A 17,868-nucleotide genomic window follows, 5' to 3' on the forward strand; every position below is an offset into this window, starting at 1 on the left:
TCAGGGGATTTTCTAGTTCTTCTCCCAGAACGATGAATCGAAACGTTTCCGTTTGAATTTTTATTCTCGAATTATATCGATAATACCCTCATCAAACTTTGCTCAATCGTTTATATATTATACATCTCGAGGAAACGAATAAATTTTTTTCCACAAAGAGACGTTAATTCGTTGAATAAATATACGAATCGAGTTGGACGAATAAAATAAGTCATCTTTGCGTTCTTGTTTCTTTCAATTCTGTTTATTCGAAACTAAAACGATGACATAATTTGGTGTAAGAATAGCTATGATCGGGACCACTCCATATTTATTTGCATCGTCTACGTTTTTGAGTTTTACATATTTCTTTAGTGTCTCTTAATTTCAATGATTTAAAATCAATGACTAAAAGTTGACAATTCCCATTTCGTATCACATATTAAATTCTGAGATTAATTTTACCGTTTTAAAGACGACGTATGTCGAAGACTCGAGTATTTATTTAGCTAGAAATCCCCTCGAAGCGTCGTACAAGAGACGAGAAAAAGGAAAGGAATTCTATTACTGCAAAGAAGTTGGCGAGCCTCGCGGCCATATTGCCTCGCCTGGACGTTCAAAAAAATGTTTGGACGTTCTTCCTGGTGTTACCGAGAAAGTGAAGTAAATAGTACGTTAAGTCATTGGTTTTTCTCTGATCTGTCTCATTTTATTTGCGACAATTAAACGTGATTTTTCGAATTACGAATCAATGGTATTAGGGGTATCGAGAGCCTAATTGTGGCGCAGCTGTGTCGATTACTCGTTCGATAGTCCCTTTTAAATAGTATAATTTTCTCTGTGCATAACCTACTCCAAGCTTAATCAATAAAAGGCAAAAGTTGTCCAGCACACCTGGAAACGAGAAACCTGTAATCGACGCGCAACCTTTTAAAACAGTTTTTAGTCTTATTATCATTGGAATATGGCTATCGATAACTAATTTATTTCCGCGTGGACGATTGGAACGTTCGCCAGTTATTTTATTTTATGCGTTCCTTTGATTAGGACCATGGAAAATAAACGTAATTGGTAGAAAGGGAAAAAATCGCGGTTAATGGAAACGAACGATTGGATCGCCCGTGATCATGAAGACTGGCAAGGTGTAATAATTACTCCACGGACAGCTATTTGTAATTACGCTAAGTATCTGTCTTTGATAAAATCTATCACCACGTATACGTGTCACAAATTAATATAAAATCTAGCGTTTCTTTCTTTTTTGAGAAAATCACTACTTTTATATCGATGACTGAGAAAAATCCTATTTTCCAAAAATTGCATTTATAAACAATCTGAGTAAACCTTACTTAAGAGTCCTCCAGTAATTTAATTATTATTTAGCATTAATTTAATTTCTATTAGCATTTTTTTAGTAACATTAGTAAGATTAGTCTTAAATTACCGATGTATCCAAATCGACGAAGAAGAGATCCCCGGATGATCAGCCACACGATCGTTATTATGACTTTCGAAAATTGCACGGAGGTCACTGTTGAAACGATCAATGGCAATCGCTAGCGATCGGTTAACGTAAATTTCTCCCCGGGCAGGAAGTAAATCGCCACTCTCTAAAGGAGTGACTTTTTTTTGCTCCCGCATACTCCGATATTCATGCTTATGGATAGCGACCGTCGTTCTTTGTGCTGACAATTAAAAGCGTTTTCTTGAATAGCATCGTGTCCTGTCGTTACGCCCCGCTGGTCGGTTTCACGGGCGATACATACTACGCTATCAAATTATCGAGTACCATAATTATCCGCCATTTTTCTTTGTTGCATTCGAACGACATATTTATCGGCAAAAACGATCCACGAGATTAGCGCACAATCACCGCGATTCGTTTCTACCAATTTCTACCTTTCGTCCATGCAAAAGTTTCTTTTTTAATGTAAAGAAGTAAGTTTATATTTTATTTGCATCATATGAAAAAAGTTGCAAATCTGTCTCTTGAAGGTAGGTGCGTGCGTGTTGTCCGCATAACAAATGTACGAATCGTTCGAAGTATATTCGAGTATCCACACGTCACTGACGACTGACTCTATCAGAACAAATTACACCTGACCCTTAACAGTTCCAACAATAAGACGGTCAATCATAAACTTTTCACGTAACAAGCTATCCACAGCACATTGACAGCATATTTATAAAGAGACAATGACTGATTACGCATTGATCCCAGCAACGATAGTAATATCTGTCTATGAATGCATTATGTACGCGAACAAGACGTTGGGAAAATAATAGAAATTCTCGAGGTTGAGCTTTTTCGTTTCAGTTAGATAAATGATGCGACTGTATGATATGAACGGTACAAGTAACAACGGAAAGTGTATTATAGCTCGAGATCCCTCGGGCTAGTGGTGGGTCTTCCGTACTATTGTTAGCCAATTGTCAAGCAATTCAAAAATATAAGTTTCTCAGTCATTCTGATCGAATTTTTTATTATTAAAATTTCCTCGTTCAAACATTAGGCTCAAAGTTTATAATTAAATTACAAGTCTCGATATAAATTCTATTTTGTTATATATTATATACTATACATATTGTTTAACTATAAACTCTGTTCTTTATGTCAACAGTAAAAATGTCTTATTATATTTCCAACAGTCTTGTAAAATATTTTAAGAGTTTCAAGTTTTAACAAGACAAAGTTTTAAACGTATTCGAATCATTTTCGTGGTCGACTATTTCATTCCTCCTGTCTGAAATACAAGTAGCAGAGAAGGGCTGGAAAGTGTTGTGGTTAACGAGCAACCGATGGATAAACTCTCGCCGATTGAGTTTCCTCCGTTTGCAATGATCAACGAGAGTTCTCCGACTCTCTTGTAATTTCCGTTTTGCTACGATTAAATTCCGTGCATGTTCGTTCCGAATTACGAAAATACAAGGAAACAAAAACAAACCTAACGTGAAATTAAATAGAATATCAAACGAAATGTTTGAAATATAATAAATTTTACTTCATATTTGTTCTTGTTTGCTTGCGTAAAGTCTGAACGAAAAGTCGAGTGTTTTTCCGGTGCCATAAGTTTTTATATGGAATTCTATAGAACGTTAAATGTTCGCTGGGCGCCGAATGTCCGCGATATCTCTGAAATACGATTCGAACCGACACTCTGTCAAGATTAAACAGTCCGTCGCTCCCAAAAGTCGAGTGGGAGTCTCGTCCAGATACTTCGGGACAATTTTCTATCAAATAACGCCGGTGATGCAATAAATTGCTGTGACGGAAGTGAATGCTGCACACGCTTGACTTCTGAACAAGAACCGTGAGTCATACACCTTCCAGTGTGGGTAGCATTGTCAAGCGGCTACTACAATATTTTTAAAAAATGGAGGAGGTACTTCAAACTTAATCCCCCGATTCGTTTTTTACCTACAACTTCAATTAAAATAAATTCAAAGGAAACGACACTTTCGAACACGACCATTTCGCCCAATTATTAGTTGTTTCCCCCATTACGGAACGCAGATATTAACCTTTCGATCGTGAAAGTCCACGGAATTTCGTGTTTGTTACGAACGTATTACGCTCAAATTGATCATTCTATTCTTTGAATTGAACAATTTAGAATGTCAGCCATTATTCTGAACGATAGTTCTCAGGGTATATCAGGAAGTGTAGTACATAATAAAACGGGCGAAGTAAATGTGAACGTCTTGACCGGCCTACGCGATGGAAAACAAAAGGCAATAATGTAAGATCGAAATTGTTTGCTGAATGAACGCGGATTGGCCGAGTTATTATCGCCGCTCGTCTTTGATAATAATGTTTACGGTAAAACGGGTGGGCGTCGTGCGAATCGATGGCGCATCAAAACGTAACGCACTCTCGTTCGATTATACTTGGCGAGTGTTGCGGACAAAACGGTTCGTTTAAACGCGTATCTAATTATCGCGTCAAGCCATCTCGCATATGGCGATTTATACTTTCACTTACGAGAATTATAAACGTAGACAGTTATTCAGCCGCGTTTGATTCGCGGCGAGCGGAGAATTTCACGGGATTAAAGTTGCTGCTTCTTCCATGAAATAGATTTAGAAAATGGGCATAAATAATTCGTATCGTTGGTGAAACATTCAATCATTTTCTTCGAACTTCTTTCAACGTCTCTTTGTCATCTTCAATGCCCATTTTTCAGGGGTTTTATGAAGGTGTCACCTTGCAACATTACCAACAGGTTACAAAAAAATAAAATATATAAAATTCGTACGCTTTATTCGTCAACTGTTTAGTATAGACGTCGATGCTAGATGCATGCTGTTGCGACTTCTTTTTTCTGTAAAATATAATCGATTCAAAATAAATTCCCAATGAGGAAAGTAAATAATAGAAGATAGAATTGATAAATTCTCTCTGCTTCACTGGTTGCCAAAATAAAACGATACTTTCGATTTAATAGAGAAACCACCAACGAAGAATTTAACTGAAAATCGTGCCACGTGTGTATCGCTATCGCTTCGAGTATTTTTCGTTCCCACGCGCCTTAACGGTGTTCGCAAAAGCGTTTAAATAAATAGCTCGATGGCTGCTGGTCGCAGTGGGTCAGAGGAAGAGTCGCGTTCGAAATCAGTTCGACCATTACGACTACTTTCCTGTTAAGTAAATGACCCACCTTCGAAACCGAGTAATTTGTTCCTCGTCGATGAACGACGATTAACATCGCCCGGAGGATTTAGGTGTGAACGTAACATGAACGAAACAATGAGAAACGATCAGGAAGAACGAGGAACAATGTACGCTTTCCAGTGGCTAGCCTCGAGCTGACTCGCTGGTCGTGATAGATCGGAACAAAGGTTGGTCCCTAATGTCCATTAACTTCGCCTCTTTTTCGTCCTGTAATTAATGCTCGTGTCGTGCCCGGTCGATTTTTCCCGGTCTTAACGACGCCACGGAACGTAACTGCCCTCGGGATATTATTTTCTATCGGGACTTTCTTGGTTTTAAGGTCACGCCCGTCGCGATATTCTAATGGGGCTCCGCGAGTGACTTGAACGAACGGACAAGACGTGTTCGTGTTCGTCCTTATTCGCGAGACACCCATCGCGCGAGCGTTAAAGACGCGTCACGATGGAATGTGTATCGCTCAATTTCACATTTTGTAATCGAAGATGCCTGCCAGCTCCGACAAATACACACACGACGTAGTGGAAATAAATGGCGGCCTGGTTTCCTCGAGATTCTATTCAACTAGGTTACTCTGCTACAAAACTCGTGTCGAAATTGCATTTATAAACAAACTGAAGAAACCTTGCTTAAGAGTCCTCCAGTAATTTAACTTAATAGTTATTTAGCATTAATTTAATTCTGTGTAACTTCCCCCGTTACGAATGGCGTCTGGAGTTTATTTAAAGAATCATTACTACTTCTTCTCGCGCGCGGCTAATACGCTGCGCAAGGAAGAACGATGAGGGATTGATGGAACAACTACCGGCATCGAAAATGGTACAAGCGATTTGCATTCCGCAGTTCCAGGCAATGGCTGCACTAACGCTGAGAGTAACGGTAAACCCAAGTCCTCCCTTCTAGTCGAGAACATCTGGTAGTCAATAGCAAAGACGTGAATAAAGATTTGGCATAGCCGAGGATCGACCCATAGTTATTGTTATTTACCATCCTCGCTGTGAAATTACTATTGAGATTTTCTTGTCGTTTGGTTTCGGACTAATCCACCCCCTGACAATTAGGATTAAGATTACCCCAGCGTTATTGTGCACCTTTGGGAGACGCAGCTGATGAATTGCCTTGCCCTGTACCTCTGTTTCGCCTGCTATCTTGTTTATGGGCCCAGTCGGGTTTCGATGGTTTATTACTGCATGATGGTGTTTCGACGCCCTCCGATTGCTGTGACAATAAAAGCGTCTGGAACCACTGCTATCGCGATGTACAGGGTGTTTTGAGAATGTATTAACTCTACCAGACAGTTACGGTTTTTCGAGTGAAAGGAATTGTATACTGATTATTAGTATTTAATTTACAATGTAACTTCCAATATTATTAATTGTTCCCATCTTGATGGCGAAGAAAGAACAGAAGGAATTTTAAAGAACTTCTTTTATTTTTCATATTTGTTGACATTTAGATCTGGAAAATTTCTCTGATCGACAATTAGTTAACGAAACATAGATTTATGGATACACCTAGTTAGAAATGATTGATCGAATAGTGTAACAATAAAAACTTCCGTTTACTGACGTTTATATAACAGTAGTTACAGAAAATCTATGTAATCTACAAGGTAATCAATGAAAAATTACAAACGAAGTGGAAACCTTAACGACGATGAATATAATTGCGTAATACAGAGGAACGGAAATAGAACTAATAAATACGTTTCGAAGTAATGGCGTGAGTGATAGAAACTGTACAATTACATGATTATACAACCAACATGACGGAGTTCTTATTATAAAAATGTGCACATAGATGCGAGCCAGCGTCGAGAAGAAACTTTCAGTCACGTTGGATAAATTGGCTGTGCATTATTTTGTATTACAGTAGTACTCGTTACGGTTATATAATAAAAAATAAACAATATACTCATTATACACGATAGAATTTCACTAACAAGCATTTCGCTATTTTAGTTGTTCCAAAAATAGTGAAACTCGATTGAAAAATACAAATCTAATTTCGAGACTGGGTAAAAGTAGAAAGAGAACGGAAATTTTCGTTGCGACCTTTGATTTTGCAACATTTATCGGGCGGATTTCCTGTTCCGTTTTAGAATATCGAGTCCAGAATGTCGACATAATGTATGATAATGTTAACGAACTTTGATCAAGCATGAACTCAACAGCTTTTGCTGACTGACGGTATATTTCACACGATGGGTACATTTTTATTCCTTTATTTACGCGTTGCTGGTATTAGGATGCTTAAGTACTCTTGTCACGAATTAACTTTGTTTCTCTAGAAACAAACAAAAATGTTGCGCTTTTCCTCCGCCATTCAGCGCGTTGATCCCCCGGAATTCCAGGACTTACAGAAATCTGAGACGACGCCATGTTGCTTCTGCGTGCAGCGTGCAAAAAGCGCGCGATTGGCGAAGCGTTAAACGATGGCCAACGGTGCCTTCAGGCGTTGGACAAAAATGAAGTTTGACACAGCTGTTCTAAACGAATACCGGGAAAGTTCTGTACCAAGGTTGCCGTCTTTTTTTTTTCGCGAACGAACGGTTTGTTGGTCGCGTGTATAAACGTGGAAGGAGATCGAAAGCAAGAGAAAGAACGAGGGAAAGTAGCCGGAGCAAATGATAGCGAGCGGCCCCGGAGCGAGGCAAAGAAAATTCAAGCGACTGATTGATCGGCGAAGGGTGAGAAAGGTAAGTCGCGGTACGTATGGCGCGACGAAGAAAGATCGCGACGACGACAGACGACAGGTGCGCAATAGTAATACAGAAATCGTTGGTCGGATGAGAAATGGCCGTAATCGGTCGAGTGCGAAAATTGTAAAAGGAAAAACACAGAACTATTACTGTTAGTAAATCATCATTACCGTTCAAAACCTGCAACAGGTTCGTCGCGGACCGAGTAAACCGATGATTCTGCAAATATTTGGCGTAACATCTTTACCGTACATGCATCGACGATGAGCAGCACGATCGGTTCGTTTCGTATTCCGTTCGACGATCTATATGCAAACCATTGATATTCACCGCGATCGAGACTCTGCGTGACTGAAATCGGAATTGGAATTCTTTTTATCGCTTCCTATTCTATCGAACAGCCCTTCGCGGTCCGAGACAATTTTTTAACGCGTTCACTGTCGCGTCACACTTGTACGACTTCACCGAGAACCTGAAAAAATTAATTTTCAACATTAGATATCGAAGAATATAATTCTGGATAGGACTGTTGAATTTTAACGAGGCTGTACAAATAATTTCTTTGAGAAATTGTAAGTATGCTAGCCTAAAGACAAAGTATCGTTTTCATGGACAATTTGAGGGGTTTGGGATCGAAATCAATCTGTTAAACAGTAGTGGCTCTTAACCTGGTAGCTATACTGTTAGATCACCGCGGAGTTGGGCGAATTTTATGTTTCTTTTTTTGTAGAAAAAACTTGTACGTGTGATGACGACGCGACTTTCAGTTACCGGGATGACAAATGTCGTCACATTCACTGTCACGGCAATAAGTGACTTAATGTCACTAAGAAGTAAAAGTAATTTCTTAAAGATACGCGTTAGCGTGAAGTCACGAGTTTTATGGCCGTGACAGTGAATGTGACGACACTTGTCGTGAAAACTGAAGATCGCTTCGTAATGGCGCACGTGGGGTTGGAATAACCCTCTGCAGTTCGCCGTGCAGGGACTCGAGGAGCAACGACACGTTGTCCTGCATGCAAACAAAATATCTGCTCGGGGAAAATTACGAATTCACTTTTAAATCTCATCAAAAATGACCTACAGTTACTCGAGCATTGCTATATTTATTCCTGCGAGAAAGTAAATTAATATATTGAATAAATACATTGTCGTATACGAATGGAAAACATTTTAAACTACGTAAGAATGCACAGAAAAAGAATAGATTTCTTTGGACGTCTGGAATAGAGGATCTCCTTAAGCGTTGCAACCTGTTGAAGTAAAATAGTCGGGCACAATTATTTGCGTTTTCCTTTCTAAACCAACGTAAGTGTTTCCGTCGCATTGTTCTATCGTTTTAGGCCATAATGTCTTTGCCAGACTTTTTGCACGTCGAACAATGACTAGCGCTGTCTAAATAGAACTCGCTGCTTGCGTTTGGACGTTGATTCCGAAAGTCATCAGTGAAAGCATAATTGTTTTCTACCGTCCTCTTTGACACCATCCAAATTAAAGCCAACGAAAATGAAAGTAACGCGAAATTAAGTATAATTGAATCTCATTCCGCAGTGTCTTTGTACAAGAAAGGTGAAATATTTTTAATTGAATATTGAAACACGTGCTCTCTCTTCTCGGGTATTGTTTTTCTGCAAAAATCGGGGTTTTATTATACTATATACTAACTCCGTAACACATTGTTGTATTTTATTAAATATTTCGCGTTTCTATCATCATTTATACCAACAAACAGTAATTATACTACAAATAAAACTCGTAAGGGGTCACGAGAGCCCGAAGAGGTTGAAAATGGCTGACCTAGAAGTCGAGCATCCGGTCGTTTCCCGTTGAAAATTTTAATTCCAGAGTTATCATAAACAAACAGCAACGCTTATGAATATCCATTAACGTCACGTACCTGGTGCAGATGCGTTATTAGTTGTTATTTCCACTTTAACTGTTCGCCTCTACCCTTCTATGCGAACAACGATTGTTTCCACGGGCCAATTTCAGCCGACGGGCCCCCACAGCCGGAGATTAGTCTTGCGTAGAACGTTGATTTCTTCCAATTACACGTCCGACGAAAGTAACTACACGCGAACCGTTCCATTGTCTCCTAATTAAATTCGCACGAAATTCAGCGACGAACATAACATTCGTTTCTGGCACGGAAACTTACAGGCGTCAAGGGGGAGGGGAGGGGGCCCTAAGGATGTGAAACTAGCCATTCAGTATTTATCACCGGGACAGTAATTTTCACGTAACGACGTGTACGTTCGGTGCATAAGGTACTAGGCGCTTCTTCGTAAATTGCCATCCTGCATGTGAACGTCCAACGGTGAACCCAGGAGAGACGGACATGAAGAAGGATGCTTTCGAAGGGGTGTAATTACGTCGTTGTATCTCATTAGAAAATGAAATCTTTTTATCCTGTTCCTTCCGTTAGCGTTACGTTAGACGATTACGTCTGCGAATACATCGATGATGACACCGTAGATAACGATAAGCCGCAACTTACACCTATGCAGTTAAAGCTTGGAAGAAGACAATTCTTCTCGCTTCTAAATATTCTTCAGGTATTTAACGACACGGCACGGATGAGATCGGCCGTCGTTACACGCATTGTTTTTACAATTTCTGGTTCGTGAGAAGAACTAGATTTCTCGGCAAGTATAACACTCTCGTATCTGGCGTTTATGAATGGACCTGCTAGGTTTTCTTCCCGGCTCGTTATTAGGAAAAATAGAAGGATGTCGAAAGAGTTTGAACGACTCCGCGAAGGAACGGGCGTGTTAAGTTTGCGCTTGTAATTAGAAAGGATTGTGTGTATCTTCTTTGAAAAACGTACGTAACGTGAAACTGTAATCGCGTTCGCGATATAATAGACACGGGCATAGTTTTAATTGATCACATATAGTTTTATGTGATATTTTATTGCCGTGTAATAAAAATACTTTTTCTCGACGTTAATGCCACGTTATTTCATACTTTGTTTCCATATGCTTGACTTTAACTTCCATGCTCGGTTCAAAAATTAATTGATTCGGTATAATAATTCGGAAGTAGACGATTATACTCAAATCGCGCGCGAAATCGACGCGAGCGCAGATCGCGATTTATGATAACGGCGCCGCACGAAGAGCCCGCGCGCTACAATTAATTTGTTCTGTTACCGAACGAATGTCAAGAGAAACAATTCTATATTAATAATAAATAACTTTTAAGTAGTCATGTTGCGAGTATTCTCTTGAAAATAAATTCCTACGAGAAACATTTCTTAATTAAGGGGTCGTATTTATTAACCTATAATAAGGTGACCTTGAAATGATCTTGAGCATGGAAAATCTAGAACAGGACTGCCTCAAATATCATTTTTTAATAAAGGTTGGACGAAAAATTTGAAACAAATTCTTTTTTTGTGTTTTAAATATATATAAAAATTAAATACTATGCGTTTGAAAAATAGCTTGCAATTAATTAGTAAAACGGTTAATATATAAATTAGTTGTGCTGTAATTTCGGAAAGATGCTGTATCATTTTTCACCGAAACTGCCGCAAAACTTGCTCGATTGGCGTTTGGAAAAGACACGCGAAAATAAACAATAATATCCAGACCAACGAAGGCTCGTGGAATTTATGGTGCGAGCATCTTCGGGAGAAATGCTCCTAGAACGTCGCTCGTATGTTTTATGCACCGGCCGACACAATGATGGGAACCAAACCCACGTATTTCTACGGCTCACGGAAGCGTGTTCGTTTATGTGAGCCAATGGCAAATTTTTTACGCGAGATTCTGCCCCAAGTGAGAATAGAATGGCCTGTCGTTATATTCGTTTCTTCGAGTAACAGCGAAACGTACGTTTAAAGCCATAAGTCGAACGCTAGGTTCGCATGCTTGGCCGTACATGCACTTTTAAATACAACGTTTCAGTCAGTGCCTCAAAAGGTGTTAACAAAAGATAATAAAAAATTCAATTTGAATTTCATTATTATTGAATTCCAGAAATTGAACAAATTCTTTTTGAAAGAGTATGAAATCTAATGAAATCAAAAACTTAGTTATTTGAGGAACCCTTAGAGAAGGAAGCTTTAGGAGAAGCTTTTCGAAGAAGTGTTTTCGAAGTTAACGTCGAGAGGGGAGAAATTAATTGGCGTGAACCTTCGATAAAGACAAAAGTAAAAACAGAAATAATATTCGTAACTGGTTTGAGCGCACCGGGAGCTACCACTTGTCGATTTAAATCGAGCGCAAATCTGTCACCGTTTTCAGAGAGAAAAACGTACGCGTATGAATGGCGTTACATTACCGTCTCTGATCGAGGACAGGTATTTTGCAATGCGTAACCTGGGTGCGCCGATAGAACATTTCATTTCTAGTTCCCCGTAACGACTAGTTTACAAATTACAGTTTACGAGGTTAACCTACTGACAATTTCAAACAATGACAACGATCACAATGAAAGCGTTGTTCACCGATAATAGGAGGAAAATGTGTCGTTCGTGCACGGTAAAACTTTGCGTTACAAATTGTAAATTTTAGCGTCCACCACGAGACGCTGGAAACGATTAGAAACTTAAAAGGAACAATTGAATTAGATCATGCTAGGTATAAAAGAGATTTGAATGGTTCGATGGATCTGGAAGAGTTATTAATAGAACCGTGAGCAATTCATGATTTTCTGACATTTTTAAATAATTTCATTTTGAATATAGAATGTTCTCTTTGAATATTATCACATCGCGAAAATTGCTACGTAATAAAACGTGTAACTATTTTACTGAATAAATTCGTTTAACGATAAATGTCCACTAAGAGATAGGCGAAAGGATAATCGTGTAAAAAGATGGAAAGCGAGTTTAGAAATTTAAAAAAACCAGTTGAATCAGATTATGTTAAGCGTAAAAGAAATTTAGACCACATTGTTAACAATAATAATAATCGTGGTGGCCAAGTTACTCGTAGAACAATTTCTCCGTTATCCTGATAACATCTGCATAATGTTATTGTTACTGCGGCACATTCGGACGCGAAACTCTAATGTATGCGAGGTTTCGTGAACGTAGAAATGTTTGACAATCGTGTTCTAGCGATTTGCATAAATTTACGCCCGCGAAAGTGAATCCCTGGACGACTGCCTATTTCCTCTCAGCTGGAACTTGTCACCTTTCGAATGTTGTCCACCATAGACGACGTTACATCAATCAAAGTTACACACCGGTTCGTTCGCTCATTCATAAGGTATAAACCTGCTATACGTCTTACCTGTGGAAGATGTCTCGCGGATTAGCGCATCAGCTACAACTCGTTAATTGAGCTCACTGCGATAATATATGCAATAGAGTGTATACAAGGTGCATCCTAACATGTGGGAGCCACTCCAACGGTTCATCGAGGACACGGAAACAATGGAAAAAAATTCACATAAACACCGTGCCTCATTTGATCCTGTTTCCGAGTTATAATCATTTTTAACTCCAGTAACGTGCAGTTGTTCAGCTTGCCAAGAAATAACCAAGATCTTGAATAAACAAATGTTTCTAGGTGACCCAAAAAATAAATATTGAGCAGATTTAAATATGGGGAACGGGACAGGCCAGACAATGGTACCCCCATAATTTATCGATCTCGTATAAAATAGATTCGTTCGTGATGTGTCTAGCTACTCGACTGAAATGTGTCGGTGTATCATCGTGCATAAATCACATAAGACGTACAAGCTTGCAATGAAACTTCTTCCTATAATTCATGCGGTTGATTACTCGAGGAATTGACGTATGATTGACTTGTCGATTCCCCATTAAGGCAAATCAAGAATTATTGAATACTATTTACGAACAGTAAACCGGAATCTGTTACACTAGCTCGGCTCGTGATTGAGAATTATGGGAGACAAATGGCTATAATTCCGGAGGAATCTGGAATAGAGCATGTTTACGTGAACTTTCTTCGTTTCTCTTGTGTTCTCGATCGACACTGATAAGTCAGATACAGCATGCATCTGTAGTCTTATATTCAAGTTAGTTTCCAAATTAGAATAGAGTTGGTTTCGGTTTGTACAACATTCTCATGCTTCTTGGTTAAATGCAACGAGGCTGAGGATGCTCCACCTGCATTTTGCTCCCATCTGGGTAACTAAAGTTGAATGAGAATAAAAATTAAAACCACAGTTGCAATTCGTAAATTGAACATCTCTAGCCCTTCCAATTTGGAATACTTCCCTTTCGTTAAAAATCATTTCAAGAATCATTCCTATAAAATCAAACTTGAAAGAATCACAGAGGGTTACTATTTAGAAGAAAACATGGAATATTTCGTTTCTTCGACACCGACATAAAATTCCTCCCGTCGAATCACCGAAGACCAGCATCGTTGAACAAAAGATAGATCGAAGCACGATGAATACCGGCGCGGTTAGGAGCGTACCGCGATACAATAACAACGATAGAAAGTATGGAAATCGCGAGATTGTTGGTACACACTTTGACCCGTATCTGCCAGCGAATTCCCACACTCGTTGGCCCCGCGCAAAAGCAAAGTGTGAAATTGCATTTTAGAGCCAAGTTACGGTACGTGCTTTATTGTTGTTCACCGGAGACGCGAACGAAGGGCGTGGTAGAAACGATAATGGTACCGTTTTAGCCGACGTACACACTCCAGTTAATATCGGTAATATCTTCGAGACGGTTTCACGCCGTGGTTCGTTTCGCTCTCGAAAAGGTCAGGAACGATACGAAACGTGTACACGTCGCACCTGTGCGGCCGCGCGGAGCTCTGTCCACGCCAACAATGGCCTCCTCTCTTTTAATTCGACCGATGAAGAGATTAATAACGTTTCGCGAAGCGTTCCTCGGGAGAAAGTATTCGGGAGGAGAAGCAACGGCGTAGCCGGGGTCGTGCCAGGTTATTCAAATCGAAATACCACTAGGAAGTCGGTTCCACGGCTAAACGGGAGAAGGGATTTAGCGTTTCGTGTTTCGTGTTTCGCGGCAAACGAGGCCGCGATTTAGAATCCCCGCGTCGATCGTTGCACAACTGACGTTTCGATCAACGGATGCTGCTCTCGGTTTCACCCCGCCTTAAGAACAATTTTTGCTAGACCATCTTTCGACGAAAGAATTTGTGCATCATTTTTTAAGGGCTCCGATACATGACTACCCTCATGCCAAAACCATAAATACGAAAACTTTTACCTTTCTCCCGTTTTGGATTTCCAAACTTGAATTTATAATAGGATCTCCTCGGTCCTATTTTTATTTAGGTCTCGTCATAAAATTCTGAAGGTTTGCTTTATTCATGTGAAATTTATGCACATCTGGCGACCATGTTTATTCCTAGCCTCTTACAAACCTTGTGAATGGAAATTGACGTATCGTAAACCGAGCAATTAGGCTGTTTTCCAGGGTTGCAGTCGACTACCCCCGTGCGTTAATTGGAGGGCGTGAATTCGTCTTTGGGGAGGACTGACGAGGGCCAACAAGCACAGGTTGTTATAAATAAATACACAGGTTTTGGAGAGTTCTTTGGAGGGTTTTGTAAAGTTTTTTACGTATTTTATTCTAAAATCAGCTGCTCGATTTTTTACTTTAAAGGGCGTCTGTCGGTTCCCCCATAACATGGCGCCTATAGGCACGTGCCCTTCTGCCCTTGCTTTGTCACGGCCCTCGGCATAGTGCATGGTTCTGTGATCATGTAGCGTGTAATTTGCTCTTAACATGCGAGTCTTTTGCTCGCAAGGAAGCCCTACGACTGTCTCACCAGGTGATGAACTTTGAAAGAATGAACTTAAAAGTCGAACGACCACGCTCTGAAGAATATTTCCATTCGTTGCATATTTTAAATAAAACAATTAAAATTAAATTTAATTCGATTCATTATTCTATTCCAACATATTGCAAATCTTTTTTTTTTGACACGTATCACTCGATTCTGAAACATTAAAATTATGAACAAATATAATTTAAATTTAAACAAATTTGTCCTGGAATTTTCTGTCTCAGAATCAGCATAACAATTTACAAAGTCTTTTAACACTTTTTAACCTGTTCTGCCAGATTTTAATTGATGTTCCACTCCTCTAAAAATTAACCGTACGAAGCTAATTTCTTTCCACCGACCAAGTAACGATGTTAAAATCATTTATTCTCAACACACGATGCGTTACGGCGTATATTTCTAGGCTAAAGCATAACTCACGGTTTAAATAGAGTCGTGATCGTGATATAGAAAAATAGATTCACACCTTCACACGCTTTGGAAGACACAGTAAATTCGTAAATCCGAGAACGTGTTTTCGACGGTGTTTCTTAAACTATCGTTAACGTGTTTTAAACTTCGTTTTTCAGTGCGTGTTTATAGTTGTCCCGCAGCGTAGAGAGACGATTAAAACACGGCGAAAAATAATTTAATCGAGTTACTAAAGCTGATCGCGAAGATGTACTCGCGCTCTGGATAATTGTATGGACACCAATTAACGGCGCAATAAACCTCGTTTACCTGCGCCGAGAAATGCAGGTATATCTTATCGAAACAACTTGATTAAATTTCATAACGGAACCAATAAGAAACGGGTACCGTTGAAACATTTTTCTAACGTTATCTCGATGACTGAGCATAGAAATCGCTCGTGAAAACACACCATTCGTCATTTTCGATTTAGCGATCATAACACACACAGTGTTGGTGCTGTAGCAGACGATAAGAATTATATTTTATCATCTACGATCATCTTATCTGCTTTTCGATAAATTTTATTCGTATTGTACCATTAATTATAAATTTCACGAAGGTTATCTTAAATTTGTCAATTTCGTTTTTGTTATTTTCGAACGTTCATTAATATCTCGAAATATCGAAATTGGAAGGAGAGCTAAAAGTATTTAATTCCAGTATTTAATTCTTATCAGTCTTATAAAAAGTCGTGAATTAATCTTGGACCGGAGGTATTATATTATCGTAGCTGGAGTCATAACTCTTTGTTGGAACTCTCGTTCCAGTTTCACGCCAGACCGTTTCCACTATAATGGTTTCTCGTTGACAGATGCAACGACGATATTATGTCGGTTGGGGCAGAGTTGCACGAACGAAGACATACAAATTAAGTACACCTGCGTGAATCGGGTTCGCGAGGTCACGGCGTCGTCGAAGAGCCAGCACGCCATCGACATTATCGTTAAATTCATTTCATTATGCAGCGTGACTTTCGAGCCTCGATACACAAATTGATTCGTCCGTGGAAAACAATAGAAACGAGGATGAGTCCAATCTTGCATTTAAACGAAATACAAAAACATTTTACAACTTTGCTCAAGCAGATTTTTAAAATTTCGATTTTAAGTTCGTGTCGCCTTCCATACACAATTTTTTAAGAAGCTATTTTTATTATATTTTTTGTATATTAAATAATTCTAAATATGTCGTTGTTGTGAAAATGTGAGCAAGGTTGCGGAGCGGAAGTATCTTAATCGTTTAAAAGAAGCAAGTTGACATTTTACGAGACAGATTTATGCTAATGATGTGTGCAAACAAACAAACATATTGATACGTTTCACAGATAATCACCTGCGCAACGTGAGATTTCTGTGCGCTTAGTCTCCCGCTCGCGCTCCCGAATCGAGCAATAAATCGTTTCCTGGTTATAGCAGCCCCGCATACATGCGAGAAAGTTGTTTCCGTACGATCGAAAATGATTGTCGACGCGGAAACAGTAACGTATCCTGCCGATTGCCAGAGTTACGAATTGTAAAAATGGTCCTCGTCTTGCGTTCGCAGCCACCCGATGAATATTTCAGTGCGTTGTCGCATTCAATGAACATTTTGCTATCGTTACCGTACACGTTTTACGTATGGAAAAATTCTTTTCTATGCGTACCGTTTTAAATTGCAAATGAAAATGCAAACGATAATGGAAAATAATAGAAAGTTACGGATAGTAACGGGTACATATTACTTTTATGAAAGATCGATAGATGTAGAATAAAGGGGAACGAATGGGTATACAAAATTTATTTGCCGTGAAATAATTTCATCAGTAATCAGTTAACCCTGAAACGGCTTAAGTAAGTGCATTTAATTTCTACGCTGATACAGTCAGAGAAAATCTTCGATCTATTTCGTTGGTAACGATCAGCAGTTCTTTTTAAACCATTAAGCTTTTTATTTTCAGTGAATTATTTATTGGGTACAAAAATTTTGATGGCAACAAACTACCTTCGATGGTTATTTACTATCAAACAGCATTCTTGGTTGTCTAAGAAAATGTCAGACTGTTAGAAATACGTGCTAACATCGCTCGTAAGTCTCGTAACTAAGTAAACGAAGGGGTGGATGGATAAAGTGATGAGTTACACTTTTGAGGTTTCACAACACGCGTGTTGAACGCAAGAAAATGTGTTGCTGCTTTGTAATGGGTACAATTAAAAACGTTGGTTTACTGTAGGGGACATATTTTGTCAATTTACAATTTTATATAATAATACGAATCGCACGAATACCTGTTTTATCTGAAATCTTCAATGCAACCGACAGTTTCGACGGTATTT

General features: G+C 39.1%; 1 protein-coding gene across 3 annotated transcripts in view; it reads left to right on the forward strand.

The window, feature by feature from the left end:
* Positions 1–17,868, forward strand: part of Centrocortin (cerebellar degeneration-related protein 2-like) — a 69,955-nt gene that overhangs the window by 41,302 nt on the left and 10,785 nt on the right. The gene's annotated exons all lie outside the window — the stretch shown is intronic.

Source organism: Colletes latitarsis, chromosome 8 (assembly GCF_051014445.1).
Source record: "Colletes latitarsis isolate SP2378_abdomen chromosome 8, iyColLati1, whole genome shotgun sequence".
NCBI lineage: Eukaryota > Metazoa > Arthropoda > Insecta > Hymenoptera > Colletidae > Colletes > Colletes latitarsis.